The following is a 6,000-nucleotide window of genomic DNA, read 5'->3' as shown; positions in this document are numbered from 1 at the left end:
GATACAGATATAGCACATTCACTTCTTTGTATAGCAGAAACTACCACGCCATTGTAAAGCGATTATACTCCAATAAAAAAAAAATATAAGAGCAGATGCCCTTTCTTCCCACAGTTCTGGTGGTATAGGACTCAAACTCTGAGCATCCAGGTGTCCTGTGGGTAGAAGACAGGTCAGGGGTCAGATACCAGAATTTAGAACACGCCAGCAGCCGCAGGCAGCCCAGAGCAGAGGTGCATGTCAGAGCATGGGTTTCCCCGCTCCCCACCCCGCCCCCCGCGCCCCCCGACCCCCCCCCCCCCCCCCCCCCCCACTCCCCCTGCCAAGGAGGAGCAAACAGTGAGCTGAGGCCCTGGTGGCTCTGGGGCAAGGAATCTCACCTGTGACCAAAGTCACAGGTAATTTTCAACCAATGCCAATGAGATGATTTAACACTTTAAAGATTTAATTCCTCCAAAATTAATCTGTAAGTGCAGTGTGATTTGGAAAACAATTTTAGAAAGATTTTTTGGAGGTAAATCAATAAAATAATTCTGGAATATATTTGGTGAGTTACAAAAAGACAGTTTTGGAAAATAAGCCAAAGCAATTGAAACAGTGTCACAGGATCAACTCTTTAAGCCAAGAGGGCAGGGTAGAAAATCAAGAAACAGATCTGCATACAAACGAGAATTTCTTATACGATAGAGAAATAAAATCAGAAGAAATGATGGAGTATTAGAGTTAATAAATGGCACTGAGAAATTTTCTCACTGCAAGGAGAGAAATACAATCAGATCCCCATATTATATAAAAGTAAACTCCAAATATATTAAAAAAATCTAAAGATAAAATATAAAATGAAAAAAGAAACTGTAAGAGTATCAGGAAAGGATTTCTTGAATAAGGGTTGCAGGTCAGGCCCTCTGGGAAACAGACTCTAAAATAAGAGATTTGTGTGGGGTTAGTTTATTGGGGTATTCCCTCCGGGTCAACACAGATGAAGGCAGTCTTAGCCTGATCCTGTGAGGCACTCTGGAGCTGGGGGAGCCCTTCTGATTTGAACTCAAGCTTTACTCTTTGCATAGGTCAGCTGTTGGTTGCAGGTTGTCCCCAAGAAGTGGGCAGGGCCCTGGGTGAGGCAGCAAGTCAAGGGCAATGCCCAAGTTTCCCATCTCTTCCTCTTGGCTATTGAATATAATGTTGCTCAGAATGTTGGTGTGCAAATATCTCTTCCAGATCCTGCTTTTAATTCTTTTGGATATATACTCAGTAGTGGAATTGCTGGAGCATATGGTAATTCTCCCTGATGCTGGGAAAGATTGAAGGCAAAAGGCGAAGAGGGTAGGAGAGGATGAGATGGTGAGATAGCATCACTGACCCAGTGGACATAAGTTTGAGCAAACTCTGGGAGATGGTGAAGGACAGGGAAGCCCGGTGTGCTGTGGTCCACTGGCTCGCAAGAGCTGGACACGACGTAGTGACTGAACAGCACAGCCACGTGGTCATTGTAGTTTCATGTTTTCTGTGGCGCTGTCTTACTGCTTTCCACAGGGGCTGTGCCATTCATATCCCTACTGACAGTGCACAAGGCTTCCTATTTCTCTACATTCTCCCAACACTCGTTATTTTCTTTTTGCCTTTTATTGGCAGCCATCCTAATTAGTATGAGGTGATATCCTAACTTTGATTTGCATTTTTAAACAAGTTTTTAAAAAGTTAAGTTTTGGCCATACCCTGCCACATGTGAGATCCTAGTTCCCTGACCAGGGATAGAACCCACAACCTCTGTACTGGAGCCACTAAACCACAGGAAAAGTGCCTTGATTTGCATTTTTAAAATCTAGCTTGTTTTTTAAAAGCAAAAGTTTTGTCTTTTAATTATAAAAATAGTGCATATTCATTATGGAAAATTTGGAAAGCATAGAAAATCGTAGTGGGAAAAAACCTCCCTCAGAATCCTGTTACTTTAACATAATCAGTGTTAATACTTTGGTTTGTGTCTTTCCAGTTTTTTTTTTTCTGTCCGTATTTCCAGATGACTGGTGCTGAGTCATAACACCCCTTTGAGCAATTCAGAAAAAGACATCCTGTTCTCTAGGTGAATGCAACCCTGCACCAGGGTATATGGCTTTTGACAAGCAGAGAACAGCTAGATTTCAGATCTCACTTGCCCCTAGTGGAGGTACATTATGCAGCGAAGAACTCATACAACCATATGTTGTAGTTCTGAATGTATCAAGAGATTTATTTTATATATATATTTTATAAATCTGAGATCATACTATTTGATAAACTATGTTTGGATAGGATAGAATTCATTCCTATTTATTAGTTAACTTATTTCCAAAGTTTTGATATTATAAAATCTTGCTAGTATGACAATACTTTTTTTTTCCCTTCAAGAAAACTGTGTTTATTTGTATTCTTACCAACAATGTACAAACTTGTTGACCACTCTGCAACACTGCATATTAGTAAATTTTAAATCTTTTGGAGACTATAAATTATGTATTCACCTTATTAATATTGAAGTTTGGTGTATGTGGCCATTTGTTTTTCTTTTTCCTGTTACTTGCTGTACATCTGATATGACAATACTTGCACATGAATCTTTGTGCTTAGAATTATGTCTTTATGATAAAGTCCCTAGAAATTGCCTTGAAAACTTAAATTAATGAGTGCTTATTATTATGTGCCGTAGACTGTACTTAGGAAAATGTAAAGAGATAGAGATGCACAATTCTCATTCCAAACCAATGATCTAGGTACTGTGATTGTTATTTTTAAATAGAAAGTTGAGGCGCAACAAGAAATGAATGAGTGCTTATTAAACTTATTTGATGCAGGTCACAAAGCTGGGAAGCAGTCGAGCTGGGTTTTGACATGACTGTCAGCTGCATCTGCTCCAGAGCCCCGAACATGCCATGGCGATTCGCTTTAAAAGAGAAGACAGATGGTTTTGAGGAGAGTTTTAATAATTAATAAGCCTCATATCATCAGTGGAGTAGACCCTGACCACTTGACAAATTTCCTTAGGAGAAAAGATCATTCAAAAGCAAAGTGTTTTTATTAAGATATTTGGTAGAAAAAAGAATTTGATGGGTTGATTAGTATCCTAATAGGATATACATTGTTCACTTTTGAGTTCCTTTTAAGGAAAACAACTTTAGAGAGTAATTTAAATTTAGATTTAATTTGACTGCAAATGATAATGTCTTCATCCTTTTTTTAGTTTCCAAGGTTTCTGGGTCAATGAAGGGATCATTTTGATGTCCTCATCTCAGAGTGCTCACTTCCCTATGCTACACCTAAACTTCTGTTTTTTGTTAAAGGTGATATGCTTTGCCCATTTCCTCAACGAGATGTGAAGATATGGACTACAGTCTCATGAGCTGTGTGAAAGAAGAGTATGTGAGAGTGTGGGTATTAGTAAGATACTACTCTTCTTTTTTCATATGATCGTGGATTTTTGGTATTTTAAATATTTAATGATTTGAGAAATGTATAATACAATATAAGACATAATTACATTTTTAAGTGGGACTAAAGGAGGGGACTCTTGAGAAACCTATATGCAGGTCAGGAAGCAACAGTTAGAACTGGACATGGAACAACAGACTGCTTCCAAATAGGAAAAGGAATACGTCAAGGCTGTATATTGTCATCCTGCTTATTTAACTTGTATGCAGAGTACATCATGAGAAACGCTGGGCTGGAAGAAGCACAAGCTGGAATCAAGATTGCCGGGAGAAATATCAATAACCTCAGATATGCAGATGACACCACCCTTATGGCAGAAAGTGAAGAGGAACTCAAAAGCATCTTGATGAAAGCGAAAGAGGAGAGTGAAAAGTTGGCCTAAAGCTCGACATTCAGAAAACGAAGATCATGGCATCTGGTCCCATCACTTCATGGGAAATAGATGAGGAAACAGTGGAAACAGTGTCAGACTTTATATTTTTGGGCTCCAAAATCACTGCAGATGGTGATTGCAGCCATGAAATGAAAAGACGCTTACTCCTTGGAAGGAAAGTTATGACCAACCTAGATGGCATATTCAAAAGCAGAGACATTACTTTGCCAACCAAGGTCCATCTAGTCAGGGCTATGGTTTTTCCAGTAGTCATGTATGGATGTGAGAGTTGGGCTGTGAAGAAAGCTGAGTGCCAAAGAATTGACACTTTTGAACTGTGGTGTTAGAGAAGACTCTTGAGAGTCCCTTGGACTGCAAGGAAATCCAACCAGTCCATCCTAAAGGAGATCAGTCCTAGGTGTTCATTGGAAGGCCTGATGCTGAAGCTGAAACTCCAGTACTTTGGCCACCTCATGCGAAGAGTCGACTCATTGGAAAAGACTCCGATGCTGGGAGGGATTGGGGGTAGGAGGAGAAGCGGACAACAGAGGATGAGATGGCTGGATGGCATCACCGACTCGATGGACATGAGTTTGGGTAAACTCCGGGAGTTGGTGATGGACAGGGAGGCCTGGTGTGCTGCAATTCATGGGGTCGCAAAGAGTCGACCAAGACTGAGTGACTGAATGGAACTGAACTGAAAAGAGGTAAGAAAAAGAAGGAAATCTTGTCTAGCTCCTGTACTTAAGAAATCTAATTTTAGTTCTTTAACATATATAACACACCTAGAGAGTATAAAAAGAAATAAAATGAGATAAATTAATGAAAAGTACAAGTTAAAAATGGTTCCTATTATGTTACTAACATATGCATTCAAATCAATGTACTTATTTCTAACTTGTTAATTACTGTAACTTGTATAGTAGTAGGCTTCAAATCAATGGCTGTTTACTGGATGCATGTTGTTAAAAATGCATGTCTAAACCAGAACTCATATGTTGCCAGTGGGAAAATAAATTGGTATAGCGACTTTGGAAAACTGTTTGGCAGTTTTAGCTAGATGTCATTGATATATACAGCCTGTGTGTGGTGTGCATATGTACTCTCAGTTGTGCCCGACTCTTTGTGACTCCATGGACTATAGGAGTAGCCTACCAGGCACCTGTGTCCATGCAATTTTCCAGCCAAGAATCCTGGAGCAGGTTGCCCCTTCCTTTTGCAGGGATCTTCCTGACCCAGGGATCAAACCTATGTATCTTGCGTCTCCTGCATTGACAGGTAGGATCTTTACCATCTAAGTCACTAGGGAAGCCCCTGTATACAGTCTCAGTTCAGTTCATTTGCTCAGTCATGTCTGACTCTTTGCGACCCCACGGACTGCAGCACACCAGTCTTCCCTGTCCATCACCAGTTCCTGGAGCCTCCTCAACTCATGTCCATTGCGTTGGTGACGCCATCCAACCATCTTATCCTCTGTCGTCCCCTTCTCCTCCCGCCTTCAATCTTTGCCAGAATCAGGATCTTTTCCAGTGAGTTGGTTCTTTGTATCAGGTTGCCAGAGTATTCCAATGAATATTCAGGATTGATTTCCTTTAGGATAGACTGGTTGTATATCCTTGCAGTCCAAGGGACTCTCAAGAGTCTTCTCCAACACTGCAGTTCAAAAGCATCAATTCTTTGGCACTCAGCCTTCTTCACAGTCCAACTCTCACATCTATCATCTAGGAATTTCACTTCTAGGAGAATGGGATACCTGATTATGCCAGAAAACTTAGAGAAAAGCACAAAAAAGAGAATAAAAATAAACTGTTATCCTAGTATGGAGATAGCAATTGGTACAGATAACATTTTAAAGGAGAACCATGTTTTACATACCATTTTGTAGCAGGCTTATTTTATATAATAATGGATCGTGAATGTATTTTCATTTACAGATATTTAACAATGTTTTAAAATTCTGCCTATAATATTATAACATGGCTAACCCATAACATATTGTACTTATGCTTACTTTAATTTTGTCTTTTGGGTATTTAGGATATTTCTACTTTTTCACTATATTTAAATAACAGTGTAGTGAAATTTCTGGTTCAAAAAGTATAAACATTTTAGTTATTTAGACACAAATTGCTAACAATTATTGTGACTTATACTCCCTTCCATAT

General features: G+C 39.5%; 1 non-coding gene across 1 annotated transcript; it reads right to left on the bottom strand.

Annotated features, from left to right (window-relative positions):
• Positions 1-235: 235 nt before the first annotated feature.
• Positions 236-414, bottom strand: LOC114108895 (small nucleolar RNA ACA64). The gene has a single exon (XR_003585626.2). It is a non-coding gene; the product is annotated as a small nucleolar RNA ACA64 (small nucleolar RNA).
• Positions 415-6,000: the final 5,586 nt, after the last annotated feature.

This window comes from Ovis aries, chromosome 17 (genome assembly GCF_016772045.2).
Source record: "Ovis aries strain OAR_USU_Benz2616 breed Rambouillet chromosome 17, ARS-UI_Ramb_v3.0, whole genome shotgun sequence".
NCBI classification, from domain to species: domain Eukaryota; kingdom Metazoa; phylum Chordata; class Mammalia; order Artiodactyla; family Bovidae; genus Ovis; species Ovis aries.
Note: the sequence above shows the minus strand (reverse complement) of the source record. Positions and strands in the feature narration are given on the sequence as shown.